At 37.3% G+C, this 17,816-nt stretch overlaps 1 protein-coding gene across 2 annotated transcripts in view; it reads right to left on the bottom strand.

Annotated features, from left to right (window-relative positions):
- Nucleotides 1–2,648, bottom strand: part of LOC115221196 (TNF receptor-associated factor 3) — a 47,670-nt gene extending 45,022 nt beyond the window's left edge. The window contains exon 1 of one of the 2 annotated variants that reach the window (XM_029791350.2): nucleotides 2,240–2,648. The gene's annotated coding sequence lies outside the window, so the exon portion shown is untranslated. The remainder of the gene's footprint in view (nucleotides 1–2,239) is intronic. The other variant, XM_036511011.1, reaches the window with a different exon arrangement.
- Between the last annotated feature and the right edge of the window lie 15,168 nt (nucleotides 2,649–17,816).

Here is a 17,816-nt window from a genome sequence, read left to right as displayed (position 1 = left end):
AAAAAACATTTTTTTCCCCCTTTCTCTGATTTTTCTCACTGATATACAGCCACAAAAAATACCCCATATCCATCTGGGAGTACAGAAAGGGATCGATCCCATTACAAACGTAGCAATATTATCATCAACTGCTAGAAAAGCAAAAATGTTCCAGAAGGAAGCAACTACAGAGCTATCGCAGTTATTATTGTTGTTGTCGAGCAGACCTACGACCAAAGGCGTCCCAGCCATGACCATCACGTCAATTTCATATATCAAAGATTAGATTGATCGTTCTCGTTTAACACTGTAGCGTGTAATCCAAAAGATTTGAGATTTGACTGCTATCTTTAGCAAGATCGAGGTTTCCCCTCGTGCAGTGCAATTATGTTAATCCAAAAAAAAAAAAAAAGAATGTTTTGTTAATTAACAACGATAATCAAATGGATTTTATATTGCAGAGAGAGAGAGAAAACAGAATAGGAAGAGAAATAAATTCCGGGAAAAAATCTTCACCCAGAACCACTTCCCGAAACGAGGAAAAATTCATCGGAATTCAAGAAAATAGGTTCTTACTGCTGCAACTACATAGTTACCGGGTTCTATTTGAAATCTCAGTACTTATATTAAATACTCTGAATTCTGTTACCCAGAGGGGAAAAAAAAAAAAGGAAAAAAAAAAGAGGGTGGGGTCAGTCAGTTGGTTCCAATACCAGATTCATCTATTCGATGGGTTTTAAGTAAGGAAAAAAGGGGTCCGCGAAAGGGAACAGTCTAATTTGGTTTGTATTCTTGTAAACTCCTAAACGTGAATGGATGTATATCGTTTTAAAATAAAAGGCGGTCGGATTTTTTTTCCTTTCGTCAAATATTTATAAAAAAAATTATTTTAAATGAATGACAAAACGGAAGTCATCAATACGTTTGTTGAGTTCGATATTTAGTGAATCGATGTTTTAGGCAAGAATAACAGACACACATACACAGGGGGAAAAAAACAAAAAAAACCACCAAACATTATTTAAGACGAATCATCGAGGAAGAAACGATAGGTGATCGCGCGGCCTGCTAGAAAATGCAGCCAAATCTTTCAGTCACGTTACACCCTACTATCTTGAAAAAAAAAGGGAAAGATTGCAGAATGTTGCCCTAGATATACTGAAAGTGAAAGAAAGAACTGAGGGGTCACGATTGGAAAACCTTTGATCATAGGTCTGTTCGATCAAGGGTGAATAAGGACTGAAATCTATAATCCGACAGATGTATATTAAATAATAAATTTTTAAAAAATTATTATAAAAGTAAGAATATATACGCGTGAGAGTGTATACACACACTATATAAATCTATCTATATATATATATACGCAATTGTTCTCAAGGATCGTTATTAACTAGAGACAAATGAGTAGACGGCTTAAATGCTTTAAGTCCTAATTAATTTTTTTAAGATATGAAAAGAAAAAAAAACGGCCAAGAATTAATTGTTTACTTTGAATTAATAGAGACGAGAAAATAAAAACAATAAATCTACGGCAAAAAAAAAAATAAATATAAATAAGTTCGTTACTTAAAATAAAACTGGAATTTTTTTTACCTATAAATAAAATAGGGGAAATCCCACTAAAAATTGTTGAGAACATGAAAGCGAGTAATGAAACAGATGATTCTATATTCATTCAAAGCAAAATGCAAGAAGCCCTTTTATAAAAAGACACACACACACATATACATACACACATATACATATATATATATATGTATATATATATATATATATATATATGTGTGTATATAGGCCGTCATGGCTTAAAGAAACTAGATACATTTATACATACATACATACACGTATATATACCCCGATCACTGACCATGAATAGCGAAGTAATGACGGCATACGAAAGAAAACAGAATAGTATGAAAGATCGAAATAATATATGTAAGCGTGTGTGTGCGAATATATACATACATGCATATATATATATATACGTATATCTAGCTGTATATATATATATATATACATATTGTTTAAGGTAAGTGCTTTTTTTTCTTTTTATTCCTCTTCCTTTTGGAAATACAGACACACACACACAAGAAAAAATATATAAATTCGAAACGAAAAATTATATTAAAAGGCAAAAAAATAAAAATAGAAGGAAGAAAAAACAAAATGGTAATAAAAGGAATTGAGATATAATTAGGAATTACTGTTTAAATGGAATAATAAAAAGATTATTCGTGGTGGTGGTGATAATACTTACAGTGAAATCAACTGTTCACACACAACACTATTTATGTTAATAGGAATTGTTAAGGAAAGCAGAAACCTATTCACAGCTTTTATGAACCTTTGCCTCTCATTCCTGGATTGGTAAAGCAACCACACTTTCACATGGAACCGTATGAATCTTCGAACATCTTGCTCCTTAATGCAACCGACTAATTTTCAACAAGTTTATGAAAATAGGGGTTATTTAATGCCTAGTACAAGAGACTAGCTTCTCGTTAGACTTCCTGGCTAAACAGGAAGGGCAAATTCCAGATTTTTCTCCCTTCTTTCTAAAGAGTAATTTCTAAGTAATTAGTCATGTGGAGAAGAAGAGAATTATTACACACAATTAATATATTCCTTGTTCTGTGGTGTGTTTTTTGCTCTCTCCTCTCTATGTCTCTGTGTCTCAGTAAAAATTTTGTGTTTACAGTCCGACACACATTCGCTTATCTATGTATTGTATGTGCGTATATGTGTGCGTTAAGAGTCGGTTTATCTGTGTTACGACTTTGGTGCTCAATGGTGTAAAGCAGAGCAGCAGGAAAAAATGTTATCTTAGCAACATTCGCAAGCAAGCACGAAATTTTCTTCATGCGTATATGAAATTGCAACATATATAAATATAAATATATATATAAACTATTAGAAGATGAGTGAAAAAGCGTACCCAATCCCATGATAGAAATTAGTAATATATTTTATTTTAGCTGAGTCAGTCTCTTGTCACTCTGAGTTACACCTATAGGTGTGAGGGAATTCAAAGAGATTTGTACATATAGTTTTCTTGGCATGGGATGAGGTGAAGGTGGGAAGAAGAAAGAGTAACTGAAAGAAATGGTAAAAATGGAAAGACTAAAATATACTATGTGGGTGTATGGGCGTGTATGATAAGCCTCTATTTCATCATAACGGTCTTCAGCCTATCCTTTTCCTGTTGACATAACTGCCACTCCCGTTTTTTATATAAAATAAGTACATGGTTTTATCAATTTGTTTGATTTAACCCTTTTGATACCAACCCAGCTGAAACCTCCTCTGGATCTGTAGTACAAATGTCTTGTTTTCATAAGTCCTGAATTACCTGAATTAAAATCTTCCACCAAACCTTAGTCATAATTTATGTTCCAAACACTAGCTGAATGATAACCAAGTTCTTTTACTAAATTTTTTACTATATTTAAAATTAATTGAAAGAAACACAGAGCATCTCAAAATAAATACAGTAATGAAAGGGTTAAAATATATAATAGAGAAACAATTCTTAACCCTTTCGATACCAACCCGGCTGAAACCTCCTCTGGATCTGTAGTACAAATGTCTTGTTTTCATAAGTCCTGAACTAAAATCTTCCACCAAACCTTAGTCACAATTTATGTTCCTAACACTAGCTTAATGATAACTAAGTTATTTTACTAAATTGTTTGTTATATTTAAAATTAATTGAAAGAAACACAGAGCATCTCAACGGAAATATGGTAACAAAAGGGTTAAACCCTTTCAAGTGGTGCCCCGGCATGGCTACTGTCCAATGGTTGAAACAAGTAAAAGATGAAAGAAATATACGTGAGCATTAGAAAATACGAGGCAAGGGAGAGAAGATGATAACTGAGGTTTGGGAAACGTACAGGGATGAACATAGGGGCCAATAGAGGATTAATCAATTATACATATGAGTTGGAATGTCGATGCTGAGCCCCTGACACAAGCAAGTTTGGAAAGTTTGCATAGTGAACAAGAACTCTTGAGGATTTTATGTTGACATGAACCCTAAATCCTTAAGTCTTTTCCTTAAAGATGAAAACTAATAATCCTTTTTACTTTATTTTTTGGGGAAGGGGTTAGTTGATTACATCAACCCCCAGTGGTACTTATCTCATCAACGGCAAAAGGACGAGAGACAAAACAGATCTGAGTAGAATTTGAACTCAGAGCCTGAAAACAGACAAAATGCCACTAAGTCCAACATGCTAATGATTCTGCCACTTTACCACCTGAAGATAAATGCTAATAACAATTGTTACCTGTTGGTGTTCAATAAATTTCATAATAAACACATTTTCTCCGTCTCAAATTCCTGACACAGTATTGTTAATCCAAAGGGTAGTTGAAAACTGGTTATGAAATCTCATGTATCCCAAATTCAAGATTTGTAAATGGTCAATAAAACTCTGGTCATAATTGAAATAAGCTTTTCTTTAATCCTTTTTGCCTTTCTGTTTCTGTCGAAATATGCAACTCTAGTATTGAAAGTAATTAAAAAATAAATTGCTTGTAATTTTTTCACATTGCTCCAGTTTTCTCAGTTGAAAACAAGTATTATGAATAGCGTTACCAACATAAAATCACAATTCTATGCAAAATTTCAGTAGAAGATGCCCCAAAAATGTTTAAGAGATACAAGATAAGAAAAGAAATTTTATCGTGCAATCTTATATATATAATGCACAATGTGTGTCTCATCGACCTTGCAGTTAGGTGGAAAGTGAAACAACCAATAGAACGTGAGTGGCAGTCACTTGCTAAATACAGGAAGTTTTCATTTTTAAATTTCTGATATTCTAAAGTAAAACGGCAAATTTTTTATTATGAATTAGGCGCAGGAGTGGCTGTGTGGTAAGTAGCTTGTCTACCAACCACATGGTTTCGGGTTCAGTCCCACTCCGTGGCACCTTGGGCAAGTGTCTTCTACTCTAGCCTCAGGCCGACCAAAGCCTTGTGAGTGGATTTGGTAGACGGAAACTGAAAGAAGCCCGTCGTATATATGTATATATATATATATATACACTCTCGGAGTGGTTGGCGTTAGGAAGGGCATCCAGCTGTAGAAACACTGCCAGATCTGACTGGCCTGGTGCAGCCTTCGGGCTCCCCAGACACCAGTTGAACCGTCCAACCCATGCTAGCAAGGAAAGCGGACGTTAAATGATGATGATGATGATGATGATGATATATATATATATGCGTGTGTGTGTTTGTGTGTCTGTGTTTGTCCCCCTAGCATTGCTTGACAACTGATGCTGGTGTGTTTATGTCCCCGTTACTTAGCAGTTCGGGAAAAGAGACTGATAGAATAAGTACTGGGCTTACAAAAGAATAAGTCCCGGGGTCAAGTTGCTCGATTAAAGGCGGTGCTCCAGCATGGCCGCAGTCAAATGACTGAAACAAGTAAAAGAGTAAAAGAGTAATTGTCTTTAGGTATCCAGTTTCACACACACACACACACATACTTGCAAGCACACATACACACACACACACGCACATGAACATATTAATCTACATAGGAAATTAAATATTCTCCTTACTCTTTTACTCTTTTACTTGTTTCAGTCATTTGACTGCGGCCATGCTGGAGCACCGCCTTTAGTCGAACAAATCGACACCGGGACTTATTCTTTGTAAGCCCAGTACTTATTCTATCGGTCTCTTTTGCCGAACCGCTAAGTGACGGGGACGTAAACACACCAGCATCGGTTGTCAAGTAATGCTAGACACACAAACATATACACACACACATATATATATACATATATACGACAGGCTTCTTTCAGTTTCCGTCTACCAAATCCACTCACAAGGCATTGGTCGGCCTGGGGCTATAGCAGAAGACACTTGCCCAAGATGCCACGCAGTGGGACTGAACCTGGAACCATGTGGCTGGTTAGCAAGCTACTTACCACACAGCCACTCCTAATCACTTTTGTTTTCAAACTATTTCATTTTCCTAGTAAAGAATGAAATATTTTACCGGTTCCATCAATCTAAGAAATGTAAACAAACATGCATGTATGCACACACACTCACACAGGCATATGCATATGAGTGCACATGCATATAAATATGTATGCATATGTATGAGTGTATACAAAAACATACATTCACACACACATATATACGTAGATCTATGTATATGTATATATCTGTTTCTTTACTACCCACAAGGGGCTAAACAAGGACAGACAAATGGATTAAGTCAATTACATCGATCTCAGTGCGTAACTGGTACTTTATTTATCGACCCCGAAAGGATGAAAGGCAAAATCGACCTCGGCGGAATTTGAACTCAGAACGCAACGACAGACGCAATACCTCTAAGCATTTCGCCCGGTTTGCTAACGTTTCTGCCAACTCGCCGCCTTATATGTATATATCACGTGACCGACCAGGCTATCAGATGTTGCTATACATCGCTGGTCACAATGCACTTCACATTGTTTTAGCCTTCAAATGACGCCAGCCTGCTGGCTAAGCGAGCAGGCCAACAGAAGAAAGAGTGAGAGAAAGTTGCGGCGAAAGAGTACAGCAGGGATTGCCACCACCCCCTGCTGCAACCTCATGGAACTTTAGGTGTTTTCACTCAATAAACACTCACAACGCCCGGTCTGGGAATTGAAACCGCGATCCAATGATCGCGAGTCTGCTGCCCTAACCACTGGGCCATTGCGCCTCCACATATGTATAGGCAAAGTGGCTGAGTTCCTTTTAAGCACTGGGCCTCAAGGAGGCAAAGTGATTGAGTTCCTTTTGAGTGTTGGACCTCACAGAAGCAAGGTAGCTCTCTCTCTCTCTCTCTCTATATATATATATATATATATATAGAGAGAGAGAGAGAGAGAGAGAAATATATATATATATAAAGTAGTTGTATGCTGTCAACTTAATGTGACAGTCCCATGAAGGGAATAATACTACTGCTATTTAGCCCTAGGAAGCAGTACCACTTCCTGTCAGCCTTGACACATCTCATGCGTCCTTATGTTTACAAGGGGGAGATAAGCACCTCCACCCAGCTAAGCCAGCATTCAGAGACTAGTTTCTGAGTCATTGCTCGTCTTCAGTCTGGAGTAGCATGGCCTGCTAGTTGGATGCTAGATGCCTATCTAGCCCTTGTAAACATAATTATTTTAGTGAAATACATTCACTGATTTAAAAAATAAAAATGATGCATTTCTAAATCTCTCAGAGAGATTTATGCAGTAGTGGCTAAATAACAGTAGTGTTATTCTCTTCATGGGACTGTCAAATTAAGTTGACAGCATACAACTACTTTATCAAGAACATATAACATAAATAAAAGTAAGAAAGAAAAGGAAAGAAAACATGGTTTAGACAAGTAGTCTAGAAGCCCAATTTGTTAAGAGCAAATAATTATTTACCATCAAGTGAAGTAACATTTATCAATAGTTTTTCTCATTGTTTTGATAATGGCATTTTCTATCTTTAATAAAACAGTCAGCAATTTTGACAACACAGATATGCTAGCTAAATTATTAAAAATTTTTATTTACATTCCTTAATTACATTCAACATTGAATAAGATTAGGCTAGGCAAAGTTCAGAGAGCTCCTACCCGTGCTGGCAACAAAGGGCCTCTCTCTCTCAGAGTGAAAGGCTGATTGTCTGATGCCTGTGTGCATGTGTAGGCTTGAAAGAAATTAAGCCAGTATTCTTCACTGGATGTGCAATGTCAGTGTGCATGTTTAACAGAGTGTAAGCATCTTGAGAGAAAGGTTAGGCATAAGAGGAATCAGATATGGTGAACAAGAGAGACGACTGCGCTGGTATGGTCATGTGATGTGTGTGGACAAGGACAGCTGTGTAAAGAAGTGCTGAGCTCTAACTGTGGAGGGAACCTGTGGAAGAGGTAGATCCAGGAAAGCATGGGATAAGGTAGTGAAGCATGATCTTTGAACTTTGAGCCTCAAGGAGGCAATGACTGGTGACCGAGACCTTAGGCAATGTGCTGTGCTTGAGAGGACCTGTGAAACCAAGTGCCCCCATGCTGGTGGCACGTAAAAAACATCTTTTGAACATTGGGCCTCACAGAGGCAAAGTGACTGAGTTCCTTTCGAGCATTGGGCCCCACAGAGGCAAAGTGGCTGAGTTCCTTTCAAGCACTGGGCCTCAAGGAGGCAAAGTGATTGAGTTCCTTTTGAGTGTTGGACCTCACAGAAGCAAGGTAGCTGAGTTCCATTCGCGTGTTGGGCCTCATGTAGGCAAAGTAGCAGAGTTCCTTTCGAGTGTTGGGCTTCACGGAAGCAATTACCAAGACCTTTGGTATTATGTCCTGGTTGAGAAGAAGACCCATCAAGCCAAGCAAAATTGCAGTTGTTGCAGACACCAGTGTCACACAAATTGGAACCCATGTTAGTGGTACATAAACACACCCCGGTGTCATGCAAATGGCACCCGTGCCGGTGGTACATAAAAGCACCCATTACACTCTCAGAGTGGTTGGTGTTAGGAAGGGTATCCAGACATAGAAAACCATGCCAAATCAGACTAGAGTCTGGTGCAGTCTTCTAGCATACCAGCCCAATCAAACCGTCCAACCCATGCCAGCATGGACAATGGACGTTAAATAATGAAGATAACGATGCTGATGATGATGATTGAAAAATAATTTCCAAATAATTCCACTGATTTGTTCATTTTCAGCGGCAGTCTCTGAGTCTTGACTTTTGTATGCATTCAGGGTCCCGATCTTGTTAAATATAGGCTTTGAAAGGCTGAAGTTTTTGCAACATTTGTCATATTTTTTGGGGCCATATTTTACAGAAAGTATTGATCCAAGCACAAGAAGCTGCATTTTGTTTTTCAGTTTCAATTTGATTCTACGCATACTGCTGAACAGCTGTAGTTGAATTTGACAATATTGATAGATAAATAGAAGTGGTGAGCTGGCAGAATTGTTACTACACCGGGTAAAATACTTAGTGGCATTGGTCTGTCTTTACATTCTGAGTTCAAATTCCACAGAGGTTAGCTTTACCTTTCATCCTGATCATTGCCAGATCAGATTGGAGCCTGCTGCAACCGCTGGCTCTCCAGACTTCAGTCAAACCATCCGACCCATGCCAGCATGGAAAATGGATGTTAAACAATAATGATGATGATGATGAGTTCTGCTTAGAAGAAATCTTTTTAGACATATTGCAAAATTTTCCATTTAACTATTAATATGTTTCAAATTTTGGCACAAGGTCAGGATGTTCATTGACCCTAGTTATCAACTAGTACTTATTTTATTGACCCTGAATGGGTGAAAGACAAAGCCAGCCTTGGCAGCATTTGAACTCAGAACATAAAAATGGATTAAATGCTGCTGAGCATTTTGCCTGGTGTGCTAACGATTCTGCCAACTTGCTGCCTTAGGATGAAAGGTAAAGCTGACCTCTGTGGAAAAACTGTTTCAATTGAAATTCAATTTAATACTATCCATATATTTAAATGGACAAATATACAGTACTTGTAGTTTGGAAGTGAGTTTGTAAATCAAACCATTGGCTTATAATTCGACATACAATCGGATCTATTGACAGTCACCTGGATACACAAGAATTTACAATGATTAAGGGCTCCTTATCACTGATAGTAAGTAGGATGAAGCTACTTATAGACTGTTTATCTAGTTAAGAAGTAAGAGAATAATTTATAGTCTTCAGATACTAAAAATTCTAAGTTCCTGTGCAGGCATTCAGCCCAAGTGTGGAATATTGCCAACTGTAAAGAGTAACATATCTCTAGATAGAAGAAATTTCAAACTCCACCCGTCTAACACTCATAGGCATGTTTACAAAGTCAGAAAACAACACAGCTCCCAAGACTTTAGGAAACATTTTTTCACACTAAGAGTTGCTGAAGCATGGAACAAACTGCTGGCATCAGTTGTTAGTTGTCGGAGCACTGCATCCTTCAAAACTTCCATGTTTCCTGAGATTCGCCAACACTACACCTGATTTTCTCCCCTCCATACACACGCAAGCATGTATCTGACTCATACACTGTTCGCTTTCCAGACATTTGTACATTACTGCATATGCTTTATACTCACTTTCTGACAAGTTGTGGTGCACCTGAGCACTGTATACAATACTTTCATTATTATTATTATTAATATTATGTGAAATTCCCCTTTTAATTTCTGGAAAACCCCCATCATTACATTGGTATTATTAGATCCTATAGTCATAAAATTTTTCCATGTGGGTAACTCAGGTGCTTACATGAGTTATCTCCATTCCTTGTACTTAGTCACAGTTGAAAAGGTGACCATAAATTTCTCGGTTACTTTTTATTTGGAATATCATGAAAGTAAAAGAAAAAATTCAACAATAACCAATAATACTGAAATTTGGCTGTAAAATACTTTTTTAAAAAGTAGAAAAAAAGAAAGAAAAAAGGGCAACTATTATGGAAATGTCATGATCAGAGAAAAATGCTAGATATATTTTTTCAAACTGCTATTTTTTTTTGTTAAATGCTAGATCTGACATTAAAAATACAAAATTGAAAACACTAAACAGGAGTGGTGGGGGAGGGGTCTAACCCTGTGATAAATTAGTGTCCAGTTAATGAGAGGTGGGGAGTCTGACCTGTATTTTCAGTCACCTAAGAACCTTGAAATTATGAATAAGCTCAAGTTTCTTGAGGTAAACTCAAGGTAGACTTGAGGCAGATTTCAGATATACTTGAGGCAGACTTGAGGTAGATTTGAAGCAGGCTTGATGTAGACTTGAGGCACATATGAGGTAGATATTAGGAATACCTGAGGCAGACTTGAGGTAGACTTGAAGCAGGCTTGAGGTAGACTTGAGGCACATTTGAGGTAGATATTTAGGTATACCTGAGGCAGACTTGAGGTAGATTTGAAGCAGGCTTGATGTAGACTTGAGGCACATATGAGGTAGATATTAGGAATACCTGAGGCAGACTTGAGGTAGACTTGAAGCAGGCTTGAGGTAGACTTGAGGCACATTTGAGGTAGATATTAGGTATGCCTGAGGCAGACTTGAGGTAGACTTGAAGCAGGCTTGAGGTAGTTTGAGGCACATTTGAGGTAGATATTAGGTATGCCTGAGGCAGACTTGAGGTACGCTTGAGGCAGACTTAAGGTAGACTGAAGCACCTTTGAGGCAGACTTAAGGTAGACTGAAGCACCTTTGAGGCAGACATGAAATAGACCTGAGGCAGATTTAGGGTAGATGAGGCAGACCTGAGGCAGATTTGATGAATACTGGAGGCTAACTTGAAGCAGACCTAAGATAAACACGAAGCAGACTTGAGGCAGATTTTATTGTTATTACAAACTCTGAATAGGTAGAACCACCACAGCATTTGACAAAACCCCTTGTGGTTGTTCTTTTTACCCTTTATGCCCTGAATTCAAATCTTGCCAGATTCAATTCTATTTGATTCATTTTTGCCCTCTTTCCTTTCTTTTACTCTTTTCCAAAAGGTTGAGGTGCACTCGAGCAGTGTTATTCTCTTTACTCTTTTACTTGTTTCAGTCATTTGACTGTAGCCATGCTGGAGTACCACCTTTAGTGGAGGAAATCGACCCCAGAACTTATTCTTTGTAAGTCCAGTACTTATTCTATCGGTCTCTTTTGCCGAACCGCTAAGTGACGGGGACGTAAACACACCAGCATCAGTTGTCAGGCAATGCTAGGGGGACAAACACAGACACACAAACACATACATATATGTATATACATATATACAACAGGCTTCTTTCAGTTTCCGTCTACCAAATCCACTCACAAGGCATTGGTCGGCCCGGGGCTATAGCAGAAGACACTTGCCCAATAATAATAATCATCATCACCATCATCATCGTTTAATGTCCGCTTTCCATGCTGAGGTCTGGCGAACCAGATGGCTGCACCAGGCTCCAATCTCATCTGGCACATATGTGGTTGGTTAGCAAGCTACTTACCACTCAGCAACTCCTGCGCCTTATTATTATTATTATTATTATTGGTGGCACGTAAAAGGCACCATTTGAGCATGATTGTTACCAGCATTGCCTTACTGGCACGTGAACAAAACATTTGAGCAAGGTCGTTGCCTGTGCCGCTGGACTGATTTCTGTGGCAGGTGGCACTTAAAAAACACCATTTGAGCGTGGCCGTTGCCAGTGCCGCCAGACTGGCCCTCATGCCGGTGGCACGTAAAAGCACCCACTACACTCTCAGAGTGGTTAGCGTTAGGAAGGGCATCCAGCTGTAGAAACTCTGCCAGATGAGATTGGAGCCTGGTGCAGCCATCTGGTTCGCCAGACCTCAGTCAAATCGTCCAACCCATGCTAGCATGGAAAGCGGACATAAAACGATGATGATGGTGATGATGATTATTATTATTGAAGGTGGTGAGCTGGCAGAATTGTCAGTATGCCAGGCAAAATGCTTAGCAGTATTTCATCTGTCTTCTTGTTCTGAGTTCAAATGTCACCGAGGTCAACTTTGCCTTTCATCCTTTAGGGGGTCGATAAATTAAGTACCAGTTACAGACTGAGGTCGATGTAATTGACTGGTCCTCTCCCCATAAAATTTAAGGCTTTGTGCCTATTGTAGAAAGGATCATCATCATCATCATCATCACCATCACCATCATCATCATCATTCAGAAATTTTTCTTCAAAATGTGTGGGGTTCCTTGATTGGCCTTGAGAGGAAATCCTCCCTTTAAGGGATCTTTATTGTTTAATTTTCATTTTTAATTGTTATTGTTATTTAATACACAAATATTGTACTAAACCGCGTTTGTTTTGTGCCGGCCAATAAAGAAAACATTATTATTATTATCATTATTATTAATTATTATTATTAATTATTATTATTAATTATTATTATTATTATTATTATTATTATTATTTATTATTATTAATTATTATTATTAATTATTATTATTATTATTATTATTATTATTATTATTATTATCATTATCATTATCATTATCATTATTATTATTATTATTATTATTATTATCTTTCCAGGGTCAATAAAATGAAGTACTGAGGTTAATATAACCAACTAGCTCCCTCCCAAAGCTTCAGGCCCTGTGCCTGAAACAACTATTACAAATTCTCTGGTCTTTGACATTTTTCGAGGTCATCTCAGTTGAAAATCCCACATTTTCATTTCATCATTGCCAAGTTTGTGTGAAACACTCCTTAGACAGTTTTCTACAAAGAAGACCATCTTAATCCTATTTCAGAACACAATAATATTATTATTACTCATATATTTGTCATGGTAATTTTTGTTTACTTTTAAGTTTACCATTCCCATACACACCTACAAAGGTCACATGATCACGTGAGGAACCAGACCATCAGATGTTGCTACACATTGCTAGTCACAATGTGCTTCGCATTGTTTTAGCCTTCCAATGATGACAACCACACTGGCTAGGCGAGCAGGCCAACAGAAGAAAGAGTGGTGAAAGAGTACAGCAGGGATCACCACCATCCCCTGCCAGAGCCTCGTGGAGCTTTTAGGTGTTTTCGCTCAATAAACACTCACGACGCCCAGTCTGGGAATTGAAACCGCGATCCTACGACCACGAGTCCACTGCCCTAACCACTGGGCCATTGCGCCTCTACACCTATAAAGGTATCGGTCACTATTACTGATTACCACATTCTATCTATTCCATACATAACAGCTGTGTTACAAATCTCTCTCTCTCTCTCTTCCTCCATCTCCCTCCCTCTCTCTATTCTCCATCCTCTCCTCCTCCTTACTCTCTCTCTCTCTCTCTCTTAGTCAAAGATATAAATAAATGACAAATTTTACAGCTTTTTTTATAAATCAAATGTATGATTTTTTTAAGCAGTTGCAGGCAGATTTATTTTTACACCAGGAAGATACACATGACTTTTATTTATTTTTACAACAAGAAGACACACGGGTATATCTACACCAGGAAGATAACACAGAAATAAAATACTCATTCGCTGGTTAACAAACTGAATTTAAATTACAACTGTTCTGAATAAACATTTAATTTCAAGCACTTTTGTTTTTAGCATTTGTAAAAGAAACACCTTTAGAAATACCTTCTTATAAGTTTATTTCTGATTCAATAAATCACTTTAAAAGGATGGCTGTGTGGTAAGTAGCTAGCTAACCAACCACATGGTTCCGGGTTCAGTCCCACTGCGTGGCATCTTGGGCAAGTGTCTTCTGCTATAGCCCCGGGCCGACCAATGCCTTGTGAGTGGATTTGGTGGACGGAAACTGAAAGAAGCCTGTCATATGTATGTATATATATATATGTGTGTGTGTTTGTGTGTCTGTGTTTGTCCCCCTAGCATTGCTTGACAACCGATGCTGGTGTGTTTACGTCCCCGTCACTTAGCGGTTCGGCAAAAGAGACCGATAGAATAAATACTGGGCTTACAAAGAATAAGTCCCGGGGTCGGGTTGCTCGACTAAAGGCAGTGCTCCAGCATGGCTACAGTCAAATGACTGAAACAAGTAAAAGAGTAAAAGAGTAAAGAGTATTTGCAAAGAGGTAGCAGGACTTACTACCCTGGACTGATGACGAGCAAGACCCAGAAACATGTCTCCAGGAGCTAATCCTAGCTAGCAGGAGTGCTTGCCTCCCCTTTGCAAATATAAGGACACAGGAAATGTGTCAAAGCCGACAGGAAGCATCAATGCTTCCTAGGGCTAAATAGCGGTGGTGATTCCCTTTACGGGACTGTCACGTTGTGTTGACAGTATACAACCACTATATATATATATATATATATATATATATATATAAGAAAAAAGGTTTGAAAAGGCAATTTAAACGATGTTTATTTACTTAACCGGTTTCACTCTTTGGTAAAAGATTGTCAAAAGTTACATTTAAGGAAACATTGAATAATATGGGTTCAAAAAAAGTTTTTTACATAATTGTCACATTGAATATTATGCATTCAAAAAAAGTTTTTTACATAATTGTCACATTGGATATTATGAATTCAAAAATGTTTTTTTGTATATAATTGTCACATTACATGTATAAATATAGTGTTTGGTAACAGAGAAGTTCAATAGTGTGATGAGAATATTTGGGAAAATTTGGCAGAAAAGGATAAAACAAATATATTATTGGGAATTGGTTGCGTTAATTATTGGTTGTCGCAAATTGTCACATTACATGTATATATATACAATCTTTGGTATATATATACAGCCTTTTGACAGCAAAAATTAAAATGGATTTTTTATACATCTCAGAATATTTTAAGTTCAAGGCGAGAATATGTTTTTACATATAGTTAATCCGAACATGAAAACACAAAGAGAAAACACAACAAACCGAGGACGTGGAACAAGTATAGTGTTATTGGACGCTCAGGAAAGGAAAGAAAGAAAGTGGATTTAACATTTCGAGCGGAGCTCTTTGTCAAAAACATAGAAGAAGGAAAGATCCAAGGAAGGGAAGACGGAGGAAAAAAAAATCGCCAACGATACACACGCGGTCACATATTGAATGACCAGAAGGGAATAGGTGAAGAAAAAGTTCTTTCAAAGACAGGAGAGTGCAAGAGGAGGTATGTGTGTGTATGTGTGGGTATGTGCAGGAGTGTGTGTGTGGTTGTGGCTGTTAATCTACGTGTGTGGTTGGGCTTAGTATCGTTTGAGGTCATAGGAAGAATTTATAGTAGGAGTGGCTCCTGTTGTGTCTCTCCCTACACATGTGAATGGTCAGTGGAAGGTACTGGTAGTTTGAAGTATGTGTGTGTGCATGTATGTATATGTAGTGTGTGTGTGTTTTGTTTGCAGTGTGTGTGTGTGTGTTTTGTTTGCAGTGTGTGTGTGTGTATATATATGTGTGTATATGCGTAGGGATTGTGTGTGTGTATGGGGGGAATAACAGTGCTTTACTTTGTGTATGTGTGCTTGTATGTGCGTATGTGCGTATACATGTATGTATAATTGTGTGCATGAGGAAAGGAAATAATTGAAAATAAGCAAACATGTGAATTTCTCTTTCTTTTTATACAAAATTGCGTCTAAACTAGCCATATCCAGACCAAACATTTAACCTGTTCCTACACATTCAAACCAGTTAGATCCAGCCTCTCACGACTACCCTAGAATGTCATTCTAAAATTAAACACTCAAATCATTAAAACGTTAAAGATACAAGATAATGTGTGATTAATTCTAAACAAGATGAATAAATAAACATTACATTTGACAGTGTAATCCGCTTTCTAAAGAGTTAAAGTATGGAATTTCTTTTTAATAAATGGGAAAGGCAAAAGGCATGTAGATAAGAGGTTTATTGCACAATTCAACTTTATCTTCTACTATATATTAGGTCGTCAAGAAAGTTCTTGCGGAGTTTATAATTTTAGTTTTAAATGATGTATTTTCAAATTAATTTTCATTAAATTACTTTGATTTTGGATATCATTTTAAAGCCTGTTTTTTGCTCTATCTTATCATGTTACTCTTTTTCTTTTTGAATAATTTGGCCATTTTTTCGGAACGTTGAATACAACATGGACAAAAAGCAAATTCGCACAATTTTCTTATTCCAGTTCAAGCTAGGCCAAAAATCTATTGAAACAGCTCGCGATATCAATGAAGCATTTGGCCCAGGAACCACTAATGAATGTACAGCACAATTGTGGTTCAAGGAATTTTGTAGCGGTGACGAGAGTCTTGAAGATGATAAGCATAGTGGTAGGATCAACTAAGAGCCTTAGTCAAAGCCAATCCATGCACAACTGTTCAAGAGGTTGCTTCTGAATTAGACATAATGTATATGACAATTTCCAACCACTTGAAAGAAATCGGAAAAGCAAAAATACTTGAGAAATGGGTGCGGCACGAATTGAATGACAACCAAAAAAAAAGCCATTTTGAAGCGTCGTCTCGACTGGATTGTGACTTGCAATGAAAAGTGGATTCTTTACGACAACTGGCGATGCTCAGCTCAGTGGTTGGACGCTGACAAAGAATATGCCCAAAACCAAGTTTTCAAAATTTTCAATTACCACCTCCCCACCCCAAATTTTTAAATGTTAACTTGTTTTCGAATTTTTTTTTTTCTTTCAATCTACGTGGAAAAATATGGAGATTAAGAATATGGAAAAAAGAAAATAATTGATTTCAAACTAGCAGAGATACACGGCCTTGCTCGGGATTAAAATGGCATATTTTATTGTTTTACTTGTTTCAGTCATGTGACTGCGGCCATGCTGGAAAAAAACCAACAACAGGGTTTATCCTATGTAATCCTAGTACTTATTCTAACAGTGTATTTTGCTGAATCTATGGGAATGTAAACACCACAACATCAGTTGCCAATCAATGGTGGGGGTATAAACACACACACACAAACAAAAATATATATATATATCACACAGACTCCTTTCAGTTTCCGACTACAAAACCCACTCACAAAACTGAGGCTATAATATATATATATGTGCGTGTGTGTTTATATATACATATATATATATATATATACACAACTTATAAGCAAGGGCTAAAGAAGATTATTCCAAAGCCAATATACTGATTTTCCACATATAATCCACTTGCTGCAGAAAAATTGAACTGAAGTCGGGCAAACTAACCATTAGAATATTTAAATTAGTTTGCCCGACTTCAGTTCAATTTTTCTGCAGCAAGTGGATTATATGTGGAAAATCAGCATATTGGCTTTGAAATAATCTTCTTTAGCCCTTGCTTATAAGTTGTTTATAATTTTAACAGTAAAGGTGTTCTTTAATATGCTGCCACATTTCTTGATGGAATTCTTTTCTGTAGAGA

Source organism: Octopus sinensis, linkage group LG18 (assembly GCF_006345805.1).
Source record: "Octopus sinensis linkage group LG18, ASM634580v1, whole genome shotgun sequence".
Taxonomy (NCBI): Eukaryota; Metazoa; Mollusca; class Cephalopoda; order Octopoda; family Octopodidae; genus Octopus; species Octopus sinensis.
The sequence above is the reverse complement of the archived record's forward strand: the minus strand, read 5'-3'. Positions and strand labels throughout refer to the sequence as shown.